Source organism: Notolepis coatsorum, assembly GCF_963971535.1.
Source record: "Notolepis coatsorum genome assembly, chromosome: 4".
Classification (NCBI taxonomy): domain Eukaryota; kingdom Metazoa; phylum Chordata; class Actinopteri; order Aulopiformes; family Paralepididae; genus Notolepis; species Notolepis coatsorum.
In genome coordinates, this window is record NC_140168.1 from 88,204,024 (window position 1) to 88,222,927 (window position 18,904).

Sequence of the window (18,904 nt, forward strand, 5' to 3'; positions counted from 1 at the left end):
TCTGGAGGAAGCTCATACAATAGTTTCATGTCAAGATACAATAGGATGACGTGATTAATCACGACAGGAAACCAAAGTGTGACCTTCAGGAAGTGTACTGGAGCTATGTAGGCTATTGTAAATACACAATACATTGTTGTAATATATATACAACAAAATATTGTAATATCACAGTAATTTCTTACAATTTGATGTTGTGAAGTCACAATACATTGTTGTAATATATATACAACAAAATATTGTAATATCACAGTAATTTCTTACAATATGATGTTGTGAGGTCACAATACATTGTTGTAATATATATACAACAAAATATTGTAATATCACAGTAATTTCTTACAATATGATGTTGTGAGGTCACAATACATTGCTGTAATATATATACAACAAAATAATGTGATATTACAGTAAATGTCTTACAATTTGATGTTGTGAAGTCACAATACATTGTTGTAATATATATACAACAAAATAATGTGATATCACAGTAATCTCTTACAATGTGATGTTGTGAAATTACAACAATGTATTGTACTACCATTACTGTGAAATTACAACACATTGCTGTGAAGCCATTCACAGTAAATGATTGTGAATCTTACTGTAAAAGTCATGCAAAATATTGCCTGTAAGCTATTGTAACTTTACGGTGAAAATTTTTACAGTGTAGTCCAAGTCCAAATAGGCACAAGACTAGTCCAAGTCACCACCATATAGCAGTGGAGCAGGGTTGGGGTGTTGATCCTGGGGGGTCCGGTGGTCCTGGGGTGGGGAGGTGGGTTAGTGGGGGAGGAAATGTCTAATGTCTAATGTATTTTGTGGTGTTTGTGTTTGTGTTTTATTTTTACTCTGTATTTATTATTATTTTTGTAAAATCAAATCAAGCCTCTTCTATCCTTTAAATAAGTGACTTACACAGACTAATAGTAAGACTGTTACCCAGAAGTGACCTAATAAGTGACTTACACAGACTCATAGTAAGATGGCTACCCAGAAGTTACCAAATAAGTGACTTACACAGATTCATAGTAAGATGGCTACCCAGAAGTTACCAAATAAGTGACTTACACAGATTCATAGTAAGATGGCTACCCAGAAGTTACCAAATAAGTGACTTACACAGATTCATAGTAAGATGGCTACCCAGAAGTTACCAAATAAGTGACTTACACAGATTCATAGTAAGATGGCTACCCAGAAGTTACCAAATAAGTGACTTACACAGACTAATAGTAAGACGGCTACCCAGAAATGACCTAATAAGTTACTCACAGACTAATAGTAAGACGGTGACCCAGAAGTTACCTAATGAGTTACTAACAGACTCATACTGTAGTAAGATGGCTACCCAGAAGTTACCTAAGTAACACGCTATCCAACCTCTCACAGTACCCTGCACTAGCCAGTAGCCACTAAATAACTCTGTTAAGCGCAAATCAATCCAGCAGGAGGACGGCCTCCATTGTTGGCAGTGGGAGAGAGAGAGGGGGAAGAAGGCTGGCATCAGCTGGTGTTACATTTTCCGTGATAGCCAATCTGTCGACAGCAATCCCACCTCAGCCAATCATTGGAGAGGAAACCAAACTATACGAATTGATGATAGGTCATACAGTGAACAATATATATGAATTGTCAGATTGACTGATATTTCCCGTTAAATGATGCATACTACCACTTACCCACTGAGCCACACACTATAACTTCAAATCCGGCGAAGTCATGAAACAGCCCGTACATTTTACCAACCCTGACACAATCATCTGTGGCAATCTACAAAAGGGCACCCCTCGAAGGATTGTTAGGTAAGTACACAATTGAATAGGACTATAGCCTATTGTAAGTAACATGGTCATTGTCAACACTCATCTATCTAATATCTATCATACATTACCATATCAATGGCTGTGAAGACTTCACTGATTCTCTGTCTCTCTTGCTCTCTCTCCCCCTCACATCTCTCTTCTCCATCTCTATTCTTTTATCTCTCTCTCTCTCTCTCTCTCTCTCTCTCTCTCTCTCTCTCTCTCTCTCTCTCTCTCTCTGGAAATAGATACAAGCAGCTTCCTCTTGTGAAGAGAGGACAGGAGGGGAGAGGAGAGGACAGGAGAGGAGAGAAGAGAAGAGAAGAGAAGAGAAGAGAAGAGAAGAGAAGAGAGAGGAGAGGAGAGGAGAGGAGAGGAGAGGAGAGGAGAGGAGAGGAGAGGAGAGGAGAGGAGAGGAGAGGAGAGGAGAGGAGAGGAGAGGAGATGAGAGGACGGGAGGGGAGAGGAGAGGAGAGGAGAGGAGATGAGAGGAGAGGAGAGGAGAGGAGAGGAGAGGAGAGGAGAGGAGAGGAGAGGAGAGGAGAGGAGAGGAGAGGAGAGGAGAGGAGAGGAGAGGAGAGGAGAGGAGGAGAGGAGAGGACGGGAGGGGAGAGGAGAGGAGAGGAGAGGAGAGGATGGGATGGTAAAAGAGTTGAGAGGAGAAGAGGACAGAAGATGATAGGAGTAGAAATGGGAGGAAATGACAGGAGGAGAGAGGAGTAGAGAGGGGAGAGGAGGAGGAGAGGGCAGGAGAGGACAGGCGATGAGAGGGGGGAGAGGAGTAGAAATGGGAGGAGGAAATGACAGGAAGAGAGAGAGGAGTAGAGAAGGGAGTGGAGGAGGAGAGGGCAGGAGAGGACATGCGATGAGATGAGGGGAGAGGAGAACAGAAAAGAGGAGTCTTCCCGCTGGGGGCCACCCGCTGGGGGCCACCCATACTGCATGTATTCATGAGCTCTTCAGATGAAAGGGTTCTGCCAAATGGAATGTTATTTTAAATGACATGTGGGAGAGAGGGAGGCGGAGGAGAGAAGCAAACAGAGAGGAACATCATGTTATCTAATGCTTCTAATAATAGGGTTATGGAGCTGTTGTTATTTGGCTGAGGTGAAAACAATGCACAATGCGGCACTAGGACTCAAATGGAAGTCCAACACTGTGGAATGCTGTGGTTCCAAACTCCTAATCCCTGGCTGTAATTCCTAGTTAATCTCGAAATGTATAATTCCATCCACATTTAATTCCAATAATTGAGCATGCATGGCCATTGTGTGGTCCTCCTGTTAACCTTGATGCATTGTTCCAGTGTATATGTACACACGTCACATTAACACATTTAGAATCAAATCCAGTAGGAAAATAAGATATTTACTGTATGTGAATGGATGAGTGTAAACGTTACAGTGTAACAATTAATGTATCAGTCAATCACTGTGAGTTGTTACAATAAACATAAACAAGGTGGCCTGTATTATTCTAATTTGTGACCTGTTCTGTCTAAATGTTGAGCGATCTGCAGTGTCAAATTTTCCACGGGATAATAAAAGTATTTCTATTCTATTCTAGATCCCAATGTGAAAAACTGTGATTTTATATGTCTGCACTTTATGTGCTCATTGTGCCTGTCTTCTTTCTGTTGTGAACCACTTTGAGCTGCAATTTCTGTATGAAAGGTGCTATACAAATAACCTTTTATTATTATTATTATTATTATTATTATTATTATTATTATTATTATTATTATTATTATTATTATTATTATTATTATTATTATTATTATTATTATTATTATTATTATTATTATTATTATTATTATTATTATTATTATTATTATTATTATTATTATTATTATTATTATTATTATTATTATTATTATTATTATTATTATTATTATTATTATTATTATTATTATTATTACAATCCACCCCAAAGAGTTCTATTATAGACCCACTCATAATGGAGGGGGACGGACCTCGACTGCCATTGGTAGATCTCCCCCCGACGTCACCAGAAAGGGCGGTTCTTGCCCCTTTGATTGACACCGTATTCTCTGGTAGAGTTAGCTGCGGGACCGCGACCGACAGCTGAGGAGGGGTTTGAAGAACCAACCGGTGCAGCCAGAGAGGACGACCGCGAACTCACACACACACACGCGATTATAACGGGTAAGTCACGGCTCCAAAAATATAGGAAGACTTGCCAATTAAAGTCAACGTGTTCATTCGCATGTGATTATATGACCCCCGCTGTGTTTGGGAGGCGTAAAGAGTTTCACAGTATGGAAGGTTTCAACCTATGGATCCCGCTCTGTCTGTGTGCTTTATTATGGAAAGGCTTAACGTGCGTTGAGTTGAGAGCCTATTCGGGAATCGGATGCTTCGTTTCCTTTTCCTGGACATCATCACGACGCGGAAAGGGGCTGGAGGAGTACCTAATATAACAATGTGCGCAACAACCACAATAATACGATGCGATGATGATGGTTAACAAAAATGGCCGCACGTGTGTGTGTGGCGAGATCACCGCAATTTACAATATAGAATATATATATATATATAGACCGGACAGCGCAAAACAAACGGTGCCGACCGATTTGATTTGACATGATGGCACGGATGCGTCTATTCTTATCCGCGTGCTTACGAAACCAAGCCGCATTTCTCGGAGACGCTCTCTGATTGGCACTGACTGACGCTCTCTGATTGGCCACTGACGCGTTTGCCCAATCCGTGACGAGCTGTGTCTTTGCCCATTTCCACGCCAAACAGCCTGCAACCTACCTGGCGTTCTATCGCCATGCTCTAAGACAAACTCTAACCTTAACCAACTTCGAAGAGTGCCTAAGCTTAACCGTTGAAAGAACTTGCCGTCACGCTCTAAGACAAACTCTAACCTTAACCAACTTCGAAGAGTGCCTAAGCTTAACCAGTGTAGAAACAGGCGTCGGCCAATCAGAGAGCGTCTCCGAGAAATGCGGCTTGGTTTCGTAATCACGCTTCTTATCCTAACGGATTTACAGTTCTGCGTTTGCGTTCTGCGATCTGATTGGCCACTGATTGGCCCATTTCCGCCTCGAACAGCAGCAAACTACCTAACGCCTAGTTTATCACTGGTTAAGCTTAGGCGACTCTTTCGCAGTTGGTTATGGTTAGAGTTTGGAATCAGAGCTGGTGTTCTATCACCCTGCTCTAAGACAAGGGCCTAAACTTAACCGGCGAAAGAACTTGCCGTCACACGATTGGCGCGACCAGAAACGTCAGTGGCCAATCAGAGCGCAGAACGAGAACGCGGAACTGTAAATCCGTTAGGATAAGAATAGACGGTAGACGCGGCACGGATCGGTGATGTGGATGAGCTGGAGCAGGGAGGGGTGCGGGGGGGGGTCCTGGCCCCCCGGTCCCGGTCCCCTCTCCTCCCTGCTGTGACAGGAGGACGGGGCGGAAAGCGCCGATTGCAACACACCAGCGAGGGACCAGAGAGACTAAATTAATTTGTCCGTGACAGATTCTTCGGTTACTGGCAAAGCTCTCAGTTTATCATGATTCATGAATGAACGGACAGGGTGATCGGTGGCTTCTTGGCGGCAGAGTTCAGTTCAGATAGCGCTATTGATTTTCTCTCTCCCCTCTCTAGGATGTACGAGCGCACCGCCGAATAACAATGTCCCTACTACACGACAGCAAAAGCAATATGAGCACTTTGAGGAAACGTAAGACCTCGTTACAAACCGTACACGTATCATAATGGCCCCTATAGTCTTTCCTTTAAATCAATGACTTCTAGTGGGTCCCTGGGTCGTCGACAAGGTGTGGAAGCTACTTAGCCAGGTGCAGGTGATCGGGGAAGCCCATGTATATAATACGCAACATCCTTGGGGATCCTTGGAAGGAGGGGCTTTTGATAACCCACCCCCCACTACTGAAAAGGGTGTCCCGGATGCGTGAACACTTAAGGTAACTAACTTGCGTTCAGCGTTTCGTTCAGCGTTTCTCTGATTGGCCACACGCCCACGTGACAGCGCTAGCACGCCCCCTTATACGCGCCCTGCCGCTCTGTTTGTTGCAGCACGTTGCAGCGCGCAGCAGAGCGGCAGAGGCGCTCGCCTTCGTCAATAGGTGTTGCAGTGTTGGGGATGTTTAAAAAATATAATTTAATATATAATATAATAATTTGTGCTTCACCTAAAAATTTGGTCAGCAGTGTTAGATCCTGATCAAACTGGCCAGTATCACGTCTTCGTCTGTTTGGCTCTCCATCCAATTCCTCTGCGTTGTGTCATTTTAATGGTCCTGACGTCTCCTATACTGGCTGATAAGATCCTTATCTCTCCCCGTTAGTACAATCCGCAAACCATAATAATTCTCCACCTCCGTAAGAATTCGACACTTCGACAACGTGAAATACCTTACAAGGAAAAGCGTGGTTTTATTTGATAAACAGAAACCTCAGCTCAGATGTTAACAGATTGTATTGTCTTTGAAAAGTCTATTCTAATGATCTTTCGGTGTGTTCGTCTATCGTCCTTTTGTTATTCAGTCCAATAGTGTTCAGGCCTGGTCTTTGGCCTAACCCTCCTCGCGTTAGCCGAAGTTAATGATGATGTGGCATTCCCCCCCCCCCCCTCCTCTCTGTGATGAGAGGAGAGAGTATCTTGGTCTCTTCCCTCCTGTTGGATTAGTTTCTTTGGTCTCCCAGATTTCTAGTCTGGCCCTACCCGGAACCACCGTCAGCTTTATAGGATTTTTGTCATAACTTAAACAAGACTCTCGATGTTCCTTATGTTTAAACGGTGATAGTGGTACATTTATGCATATGTATTGGGAATGCCCTCCCGTTAGGATATTTTGGGAAGAAATAACCACGCTATTATCAGAATTTTTATTTCTGACAATACCTATACTGCCTTCTGTATTGTTGCTGAATAATGTCTCTCAGTTATCACACGTACGTACATGTAAAGAGGCTAGTCTTGTCCGGTCTTACGGCTGCCAAAAAGCTAATAGCATCACGCTGGATTCAACCGGATAAAATGTGCCGGAGGGTATGGATTCTTACCTATCTTGATGTGATTTATCTAGAGATATCTACCGCACGAATCCTAGGTGTTAATGAAGCCAGCATAGCAATCTGGTCAGTTGTGGTGGAGAGGATAAAGCATTATATGAACTTTTAATCCTTGGTGTCAAACGGTATAATGGATGCTATCCAAGAGGGGATCCTGTGTGGGGGGGGGAAGAGCGAGCAAGAGCATAGTATATGTATTGTTTTGTATTGTAATTAATTTGTATATTTTTAATCTGCATCTATTTTGATTTAAAAACTGGGCTGTCATTATTGTTAGTATTATATCGGTAATAGTCCTGTGATTTATAGTGGATTTATACTGTTAATGTGTGTATGTAATGTCAAAAATAAAAATAAAAAAAGATTTGTTCAAAAAAAGATAATAACCTTCTTACTGTCTTTTAAAATTATGTACCCCACTAGTATCCTTATACCTATCGTGCTAATATGTCTATACTACTATGCAGCACTCAAGAGTGTAACACTCAAGTGACTTGTTGTTCACAATTTGTAAGTCACTTCGGATAAAAGCGTTCAGCTAAATGACTACCGTAAATGTGAATGTAAGGCTAAGCAATATCACACGAAAGGGAGTGCTGTTATACTGAATATTAGCACGACTGTGATTCAGTCATAGGCAGTGTTGTAGTCCTCGAGTCCCAGTCCAGGACTGATTTTCAGGACTCGTGACTCGACTTGGACTTGACCATTGATGACTTGGACTTGGACTCGGGCAGTGACTGCATTCGGACTCAGAAGGTGCAGACAGGACCCAGACTTAAATTGATAAATATTTTTTCTTTTGGAATTTTTATTTTATTTTAATAGGCCCTAATCATTCATTTTGGCATAAGATATTGATGGCTAGTGCATTTGTTTGGCTATTGTGTCACAAGTAAATAAACTCCCTTAGAAACGGTGACCGCTGTGTCATTTATGTTTAATGTAGACTTTTATTTATTTGTACGTCAACTCTTTGACTGCCAGAGTGGAGTGGACTCAACCTTGATGACTCGGACTCGGACTCGGTTAATGGGGACTCGACTCTGACTCTTCTTTGGTGACTCAGACTTGAGATTTAGCGACTCGACTACAACACTGGTCACAGGTACGACTCGAGGCCACAGGTTCCTCTGGTCCTTGTGTTTTGTCAGCAGCTTGTGTTTTTATTCATGGAGTGTTTCTGTGTTTTCCATGTGCTGATGACTCTGACTCAGTAAAAAGCAATACCCCCCCCAACACACGGTCAGAGTTTAAATGGTAAATAGACTTTTTTTTATCCAAAAGCGCTTTACAACTCACGGTCATGTTCTCTCACATATTCACAAGAAAGTGAAATGTGTTGATAACTGAAGTGTGTATTTTAGGACACATGCTGTTCTGCGTTAAAATATATGGGTCACTTGGCCTTTAACCCTTTCACTACCACTACAGAAGGTTCACCCTTCCACTGCCACACTACAGACAGTTAACCATCTGTAGTGTGGTAGTGAAAGGGTTAACCTTCTGAAGTGTGGTTGTGGAAGTGTCAACCCTTTGTCGTGTGGCAGTGAAAGGGTTAACCATTTTAAAGTGTGGTAGTGAAAGGGTCAAGGTTCCAGGTAGGGGTGTGGTCAGGAGTGTTCCTAACCCTCAGGTGCCATCTTGGATTTGGCATCTGTCCCTCATGGAAGAGTTCTACTGTTTGAGAAGTGAGGAGGGATTTCTAAAGGCCTCCTACAAACATAACTCCTAATAAAACCTGGAATTAGTTCAGAATCACGTTTCCCTGTCGGATTACTTTTCTTTCTTTTTCCTTATTGCCTGGTCTTGGATCAGCAGGAGTCGAATTTCTTTTGGGGGGCGATTGAAGGATTTGTTTCGCTGGACCAAGACTCTCTAGATGTTGTTCGGGGACTGGTCGTCCTAAGGATTTCCTTGTGTTACTGGTTGGAGTGATATTCTGACAGGACTATTCTCTACTAAGGTTATAGCTTGATAAAGCCCCATTCGTTTGCTCCTTTATTTAACCCTTTCACTACCACACTACAAACGGTTCCGTCTGTAGTCTGGTAGTGAAAGGGTTAACCGTCCTTCCTTATGTAGTGTGGTAGTGAAAGGGCTAACCAATTTTGGTAGTGAACGGGTTAATACAACATTTCGATTTTACACTGTTCCAGTTCTCTCATATTTATCTCTTTGACATTATTTTATCTCAAAGCTTCTTATATAAAAGGCAAGCCATTTCTGAAGAAGGTGTGTTCATACCGAAACGGCATGATTCCAGGCTGCCAATCAATAAAGAGTGCGTGCCTGGACCGGTTTCCCTATTTTTTCATGTACAGTATCAGAGGTTACATCACCCAGTGTTAAGTCAAGTGAGGTGAGCGCGTTCTACTATTTTTTTTCATCTCAAAGCTTGTTACAATGCCTATCGTCACATTCATTGGCTGGGATTGTAATGTGTGGGTTGCCAGAATGTGGTGATTAATTTCACCTGTATGGCCCAGAGAAGGAGAAAATGCTACATATAATGCAAGTAACTACCTGGTAAACCCAACCTCTACCGCGCTCAACCATAACATGCGGTTGTGTGTAAATATCATAGGCCAGAAAACAAATGCTCGCCAATTGGGCACGCTTTGTCGTTACAATTACCCTGGTCGCGCCGATGGTGCTAAGTTAAAATATTCAGTTGATCGTTTGGAAAGTGAAAAGTTTATAATATTTTCCTCAAACTGAGCTACGCAATTTGACACGTGATTGCATTTTCAGGTGACCTGCCATGCCAAGATTAGGGTTCCTATGGGTCTCCCTAATTGAAGTTACCTGCCAGGTCAGTCACATGCAAATGAAATCGTGTGTCTCTAGATTGTGTAGCTCTGTTCGAGGACAAGCGAACAGTGCTGGTATTATAAACATTGATGACTGAAAACCATATAAATACTGTATCTACCTCACATAGGACATCCCGCACTGGCAAGTTAACCCTTTCACTACCACACTACAGAAAGTTAACATGTAGATTTTTTTTAAATCCACCCATCATCTTCCTAGCGTCACCATCAGGTCAAACAACAGGATATCTCGAAAAGCAACGGCCGGATTGCCATACAATTTGCTGTGCACCTTCATGACCTCAAGAAAAAGAAACGTATGTCCACGGTGAACCCATGACCTTTCCTCTAGTGACACCATCAAGCCACGCCTTCAGTTTTCAAACGAGTGTCTCTCCTGACCCGTCATAGCCACAACATCTTCTGTGAATATGGGGTGCGGCTGGGTAGCACAGTGGACTAAGCACTCGCCTACCACCGCAGAGACTCTGGGATCTAATCCAGCTGTCAACGGTACCTCCGGCTTGGTCAGTCGTCCCTACTAACATAATTGGCAGTGTTACTTAGCGGGTGGGAAGCCAGTGGGGTGTGTGTCCTGGTCGTTGTAAACTGCGACTCCTACTGGTCGGTCTGGGCGCCTGTTCAGCAGGGAGGGGATCTGGGGGAAATAGCGTGAACCTCCACACACGTTACGTTTCCCCAGTGAAATTCCTCGCTGTCAGGTGAAAAGAAGCGGCTGGCGACTCCACATGTATCGGAGGAGGCATGTGGTAGTCTACTCTCCCCAGGCCCCAGACAGTGGGGCAATGCGCGCAACGACCAGGAAGGGAATTGGCATAATGACTAAATTGGGATGGGTGAAAGAAATACAGGAAAATGGCCAAAAATAAATATAAAAATAAACCCCAATGCATAATACCATAATGCACAACGCCATATTGCTTATATGTCATTGCCCCATATGCCCAATTATGCTTGGACCTCTGCCAATCACCGCTTGAGGCTATATTTATTTTATTGAATCAGGGAGTCTGGGATTCACTTCCACTTGAGTGCAGGGCTGCTGCTATGGTGTATAATCGATTGATTGTGATTATAGGAGCCAACCACAATTAGCCTAATTTGTATGACGGCGATGACAGCTTCCTCTTCACCTCTTTGAGGTTAAGTCCCAAATGCAAACAAACGTGTTTACAGACCTCAGATCAGCCTGCCCTGTTAAATCTTTGTGCAGAGCGAGTGGAGGTCACAGAGAGGTCGCAAAAACCCTTTGAAGTTTACCCATGCTCCCGCCCCCTTCCTCCACGGCTTATCACTGCGATTGACAGCAACAGTTGTGATGGGAGAATGAAGAAAAGTGGGCGGCTTTTGAGATGGTCAATTTAGCAACATTACTCTATTTGACCAAATAAAACTGGAAAAATATATACAAATCTAAATAAAAAGGGGAAATACTGGACTGCCCACTAAATGCCATTTCCATGGATCTGACAAATATTGGTCCCAATAAGCAAGGCACAGTTAAATTCTTAACGATAGTTCCCTCTCTGAGCAGGCGGGAACTCAAATCACAACAATATCCTGACGGGGAGGCAAAGACAGTATGTCCTAGCAACTGGGCTGGGGTCAGTTTTGTATCGTGTCCTCTTGTGGTACAGACTTGGCTGGGTCAGGTAGGGCTGATTGTAGGTCTGCCGATCTCTATCACACGTCTGTTAGTCACTCCAGATACCTGTGTCTTCTCTCTCTCTCTGTCTGCGTCCTCTCTCTCTCTCTCTCTCTCTCTCTCTCTCTCTCTCTCTCTCTCTCTCTCTCTCTCTCTCTCTCTCTCTATCTCTTTGTCTGTGTCTTCTCTCTCTCTGTCTGTGTCTTCTCTCTCTCTCTCTCTCTCTCTCTCTCTCTCTCTCTCTCTCTCTGTGTCTTCTCTCTCTCTCTCTCTCTCTCTCTCTCTCTGTGTCTTCTCTCTCTCTCTCTCTGTCTCTCTCTGTCTGTGTCTTGTGTCCTCTCTCTCTCTCTCTGTCTTCTCTCTCTCTTGCTCTCTCTCTGTCTCTTCTCTCTCTCTCTTGCTCTCTCTCTGTGTCTTCTCTCTCTCTCTTGCTCTCTCTCTCTCTCTCCATAGCTGTATATTAATTATAGCAGAACAACAGTCTGTGAGACATCATGGCACGCCAGGCTCGGTCTGGAATGACTCATCCACAGTCGCACCACACAGGGCTGAAGAGAACAACCTCTCAAGTGTTCTAATAAGGGTAGGCTTGAGCACACAGTGGAGGTGCACCAAATACAAGTATCAGTACTGTGTACTGCCTTGTGCATCAGTGCTAGTAGTACTCGGTTCTTAACCCTTTCACTACCACACTACAGAAGGTTAACCCTTTCACTACCACACTACACAAGGTTAACCTTTCACTACCACACTACAGAAGGTTAACCCTTTCACTGCCACACTACAGAAGGTTAACCCTTTCACTACCACAATACAAAAGGTTAACCTTTCACTACCACACTACAGAAGGTTAACCCTTTCACTACCACAGACCGTTTGTAGTGTGTGGTAGTGAAAGGGTTAACCTTCTGTAGTGTGGTTGTGAAAGGGTTAACCTTCTTTATTGTCACAGTGAAGGGGTTTAACCCTTTGGTAGTGTGGTTGTGAAAGGCTGCCGCTGCTTAACCCTTAACCCTGTTAACCCTTTGTCGTGTGGCAGTGAAAGGGTTAATGTGACTTTACTAATCAATACAGAGTACAACCTATTTCAGCCTGGTAACTGGCCGGTACCCGACACTAGTACTCCATGCACCTCTCACACAGACAGGCCCAACTTGAATTTCATGTTTTGTTTTCAGCTTAAGGAAGTGAAATATTGCAAATGTCCCACCTACGTTAGCAGAACAAGCGAAGGATGCTCAGGGTTAACGACAAATCTTTGATGAATAGCCTATTCCGGTTTGGGGCATTCTCTCTCTCTCTCTGTTCTTTCTCCAAAGTATTTGTATTGTCTGTCTTCCTCGCTTCCGTGTGTCCTCCCCTCCCTTCTTCTTATTACCTTCTTCTACTAAATCTAATTACATCGCAGCATCCTGAGGGAATAAAGAAAGGTTAATAAACTAGTTTAACGGCAATATGATCCGGGACACGTGAACACTTAAGGTAACTAACTTGCGTTCAGCGTTTCTCTGATTGGCCACGACGCCCACGTGACCGCGCGCTAGCACATCGATCTTTTTGTGAGACTAAACTCCGCTCTTGGTGGTCAATTGTGTTGATGTTAGTTTTGTTTCATCAACAAATGAGGCAGAACACACAGTGAATGTATCCGTTTTGTTTATTGCACTTTTATTGCACTTTCTTTGCTGAAAAATAAATGCTACGTTGGCTAAATGGCTCATGCGAGGCATTAAAGATGGTGGACTTGTTGATTTTTTGCAGGAAGTGTATTGGCACATTCAACTCTTCTGATTGGTTGAAAATTACCTTCATGTTCGCCACCTACTGCCACCTACTGCTTTGTACTACATGTATACACATCACTGTGCTCAGGAGGCAAAAAACGATGTCTAACTTGCCTGCCATTACGTTGCATTCTGAAAAGCGAAACTGACCCTGACAACAAAACGAAAACTGGCCATTAGTGTAACCGCAGCCTAAAGCTATGCGTGTAGCCGATCACCTGGAATAGTTTTTGGGACACTGAATTCAGTATGCACTGCAGTAAAGGAATATAGCATCAGCCAATGGACATATGGATCTACCAGATGGCGATCGATAACTGGGAAATCCTTTTTGCAGTCCAACCGGCCACAGGTAAGAGCGATTTGACTTCAATTTCAGTCTGGTCGGGCCTTGTTCTCATAGCCATCCACCCGGTCAGCGAATGAGGCTACTGAGGCTAGTGCCATTATTGGTAGGGCTGGGCGATATGGCCAAAAATGATATCGCGATAGCGATATTGATAACAATATCATATCACTCGATATTCGATATTATCGATATTGTTATAAGTATATAAAAAAAAATATATATATATTTTTTTAAACAACAGATGTATGTTTATTTTGCAGCAATTCTTTGTCGTTGCCGCCATCTTTAGTGTTACATCCCCTCACACTTCAGTTCTCAGGCTGCAGCTGGTTTGAAAGCAAAAGTAAACTGGCTTCTCTACTGGCTGTGGCTCCAGGGGAGTTGAACAGTTCTGGCTCTGTTAGTTTCTTTTCTATCTTTTGGCGCTTTTTCGGTGGACAAACCACCGCACATGTGCACCGTGACTCGTGACTGGAGACATACGGTAGGTAGCCTACTGCACACATAGCCTACTGTGTACAGACGGTTTCAAACTGTATTTTAAATTAGAAAGCAAACAAAATAAATGGACGATAAAAATAAATCTCAATTTGGTCAGTATTGTCATTTGGACAAGCAAAGCCATTACTTTAAGTTGCAGGCAAGAAAGACAAGTCTGTCCACTGTCTCTGGTTTTAAAACTGCCCTGTTGCAGGTCCGATATATATTTGTTTCGATATCGATTATTAAAATATATCGCGATAATTATCGTTATAGTTATAGTACGATAGTTATTGGTAATCAATAATCAGAAATGACGTCCCCGCCCCCCCCCCCCCCCCTTTCATGCATTCATGGTGGACCATGATACAGTTAATATGCATTTTGAGTTTTAGCTCTAGCTTGTCTATAGCCGAAACGCCATTCGATTTAACGCTTAGCGCCTTGTAACTCGCCTTCCAGGAAATATACCAGACCAATCCCATATAATGCTTATATTCACGACGCTATAAAATGGGAACGTATTGATGAAAAAATTATTTATATAAGGCATATTGAAGGGACGGTTTATAGTGTCAATTGACAATGACAATGGACAGATAGCAATAATATAAAGTATAGATTTAGCTCTACAAACAGCCTCACGCACAATGAAAGGTTGTTATGATATGCTGGCCGTATAGAGTGAGATTAGACGGATCCCAATGGCCCCGATTGTGTTAAGAACAGTAGACTATTCGAAAATGATTTTGGTCAGTCATGCACATCCCTACTCTCAAGGTAGCGATTGATCTAACGTGAATCGGTACTCGGTAAAACCGGTAAAAGTACCGAGCTGGGCCCCAACCCTACCCTAAAGTTGGAATTTCTTTCAACATTTACTGAATCTGTGACTTTGTTAGTTTATTTGTCTTTTCTATTGATTGAAACAATATCACAATATTGAACAACAAATATAGCAAAACATTATTATTATGATTATTACAGGATATTAATGTGCTAAGCTGGCCATCTTGGTGGTATGGCAGCGTAATCCTCTTATTCAAGGGGCCCTGCAGAGTGACCTACATATGGCTCTTCTGTGAGTGGTGAGTGTGTGTGTGTGTGTGTGTGTGTGTGAGTGGGCAGTGTGTGTGTTTGAGTGTGTGTGTGTGTGTGTGTGTGTGAGTGGGCAGTGTGTGTGTGTGAGTGGGCAGAGTGTGTGTGCGTTTGTGTGTGTGTATGTGTTTGCTATTTGAGGTTTTCTTTCGTGTACATAGCTCATCACTCTATGAGTGTGTACCTTTGGACACATGTGCAGTGTGCACACACACACCCACACACACTCTTGACAAATCACAATGTATATTTGACTTCAAATCAAATGTATTTGTAAAGCCCGCAATCACACGTTAATGTCCCCATGGGCCGGACAAGTCTTCTTTAATAAACAAGTCAAGAAGAAACATCACAATAAATCAAGAACAAAAAAACCCATCATGAAATCCAAAACTACATTGGTACATTTGAAATATTGGACACGAATAATACACCTGTATACTGGTTTTAAATGTACATTACTTTTATAGTCAAATACCGTGATTTAACCAAATCATAGCAGTGCGCACGCACGCACACACACACACACACTCACAAACACATGCACAAACACACTTCACACTTCCCTTGCCCCTGGCTATTGCCCCACCAATCTGTGAGCCATACAGTACAGGGGGGGGGGGGGGGGGGGGGGGTTGTAACTGTGCTCAGCAAGTCTACTAATTGCTCTCTGCTGCCCCAGGAGGAGGAGCAGGCACAGCTCCGCAGGAAGACATGTTGGCTCCCGGGCGATCCGGGCTACTGGCCTCCTTTGTGATTCTCAAGTCAGTGAGAGAAACACAGGATGACGGGCTCCACTCCACTGACAGAGCACTGTGTGCCTCTGGCTCTGTGGAGAGAGAGAGAGAGAGAGTGGGAGAGAGAGAGAGGGATAGAGGGAGAGAGAGAGAGAGAGAGGTGGTCAAATAGAGGGATAGAGGGAGAGAGAGAGAGGTGGTCAAATAGAGATATATAGGGAGAGAGAGAGAGGTGGTCAAATAGAGAAAGAGAGATGGTGAAATAGAGAGAGAAAGAGATGGTGACAGAGATAGTGAGAGAGAGACAGTGTATGTGTGAGAGAGAGAGAGAATAGGGTCACCCTCGCTTGTTTATTTTTCTGTCCACCTCCACATCTATGAATAGAATCTCTGTGAAGATGGAGGCCATTGACCTGTATGTGTGTATGTGTGTGTGTGTGTTGCTTTTTGTAAATGTGTGTGTGTGTGTGTGTGTGTGTGTGTGTGTGTGTGTGTGTGTGTGTGTGTGTGTGTGTGTGTGTGTGTGTGTGTGTGTGTATGTGTATTTGTATTTCATGACCTGAGGGGTTGTAGTATTGGGACTGTATACAAAGCAAGGCTATATAAAGGAAACTCACTAAAAGCATCATATACATTGAGACATAGTGTAGAGAGACATCATAGTGTGTAGCAGTCGCGGACTGGGACCATAATTCCTACCGGGAATTTGACTCAGGCAGGCCAGGCCATACCCCCCCCCCCCCCCTGCGTTTTGTATCTCTTTTTTTATTTAACCTTTATTTAACCAGGAAGTCCCATTGAGATACAAGATCTCTTTTGCAAGGGAGACCTAGCCAAGATGACAGCAATAACATTTGCAATATATCAGTATAAGTGCGACCTGGCTTCAGCCCCATGGACAGTGATGCTGTCACAAAACGGAGCATACAAGTTGTATACACTACACCAGGGTTAGGGTTAGGGTTAGGGTTATTTATAACACGTGTTATAGGTGTTATATAATTGGTACGTCTAATGCAGGGGTGGGCAATTATTTTTCCCGGGGGGCCGAATGAGCAACTGAAAATATGTTGGAGGGCCGGGCCAAAATTCCAAACTCAATTATGCATAATATAAATTTTATTTCTATATAAAAAGCAGTAAATGGCATTGTTTTGACCCCTGGTAAGAGTGTATGTTATTATTTGGCAATTAAAAGGTGAGGTTAGCTTTCAAAAATATAATTTATTCAAATAGAATTTATTTCCAAAATGATAAACAAAATGTGAAACATTAATAACAAAGGGCATGTATGAAAAAGTGCTATACAAATAAAGTTATTATTTTGAGTTTCATATACTATTGAAACAAGGATTTTCTTAGCTTTCTAAAGACATCACATCATCTTATAGCCAAAACAAACAAGTCATGTCACTGAACTGTGTAAAGAAAAGTGTCCCAGTAGCCTTTTTACTCTACATGCCTATATTAAACATTTAATGTTTTCAGAACTGTGCAAACAAAATATAAAAAAAGATCAAGTGTCCCATTTCACTTGTTATTATTTCCACATTTTAGTGTTCTTCAGCTCTTTTTTTTTCATTCAGTGCGATAAATCCAGTCTCTGTTGAGCTTTAACAAGTCCATAAAAGTCAGATTGCATGTCTGAGGTGGAGATGCGAAGCACAGCTGCCAGATGTTCATCAGTGAGAGAGGATCTGTACCTGGACTTGGTAAACGTCATGACTGAGTGTCTGTTCACATATGTAGGTGGATCCAAAGAGAACCAACATCTTCTGAGCATGTCTCCTCATGTTTGGAAAGTTCTCCTCCTTGAGAGCAGAGTAGAACTCTAGCAATGATGCTGACTTAAAGTGCTCTTTCAGTAGTGAATCAGACTGCATGTCAATGAGTTCAAGCTGAACATCAGTGGGTGCACTATCAACACTGCAGGTAAAGGGAGAGGAAACCAGCTGCATTTCATCCTCAACCTTTTTGAAATCTTTAAAACGCCTTGAAAATTCATCATGCAGTGCTCCCAACATGGATGAGTACCTGTGCCGGTGATCAGCTGATGGTTTGACTTCTTTCAGGGTTTTCATGTGTTTGAGATTGTTGCTGCCTAGTTGCCTTGAAATTAATTGCAACTTTGTCATGAAGGCTTTCACATAGCTATGCATTTCATGAGCAAAAATGCCCTTGCCCTGCAGTTGTGTGTTCAGTAGGGATGGGTACCGTTCACATTTGAACCGATACGGTACCGGTACCTGTGAATCGATACCGGTACCCAACGGTACCTTTTTTCTGTACTTTAGTCTCTAAAAATGTAATCTACCTACCTCAGTTGTGAAAAAAGAAATCCAAACTTCAAATAACCACACTTTCGACCGTTTTTGGCTTGCCCCGACTGCTTTGTTGTTGAATCAAGTCAAATAGGTAAGCTTGGTATAAGGTAAGCGTATATTGTGCGTGTGAACGTTGACATGAAAAAAAAAAAGTTAAAACAAAAAAAAATAATATTACAATTTATTTTTTTTGTTTTTTTTTTATTATCATGTAATCTTTCGCGGGCCGGTCAGAATCATCCCGGGGGCCGTATCCGGCCCGCGGGCCGTACAATGCCCAGGTCTGCACTACACCATAGTGTAGAATAACTACTTTCCAAATAATGGATTGTCCAAATGTCGGGTTATAATACGAAAGTGTCCTTTATAGAAGTTTACCGGTGCACGTTTCATTACATTTCTCTACTTCACTGGCGCTCTCTGTGATCTAGTACTCACCCTCGCGCTGCTGCCATCAGTTCAACATAATGACGCGCTCCTTACATCTCGCGGCTTCAATATCAGCATCCAAATCATCCATCAGACTTATAGCTGTTCTATTTCACGGCCAGGTTCCAACAAACTGTCTTCTGTCAAACCGTAATAATGTAAACCGTAATAATGTTTTTGTTATAATGCTCTGCAAATGTTACTGAATGATGTAGCAATGTATTTCCAGCTAAATTGAAATAATAAACAAATAAAGGGTCTCAATTAAATATGTGGTAGTAAAAAGAACCTGTGGGAGGATTTCAACAAGATAAATGCGACAACAGTGCAAAATATTTCACTATAATATTTC

At 42.6% G+C, this 18,904-nt stretch overlaps 1 protein-coding gene across 2 annotated transcripts in view; it reads left to right on the top strand.

Annotated features, from left to right (window-relative positions):
* Window positions 1–3,880: 3,880 nt before the first annotated feature.
* pals2b (protein associated with LIN7 2, MAGUK p55 family member b) overlaps window positions 3,881–18,904 on the top strand; it is a 164,967-nt gene continuing 149,943 nt past the window's right edge. For both annotated transcript variants that reach the window (XM_084313150.1, XM_084313151.1), the window contains exon 1: window positions 3,881–3,970. The gene's annotated coding sequence lies outside the window, so the exon portion shown is untranslated. The remainder of the gene's footprint in view (window positions 3,971–18,904) is intronic.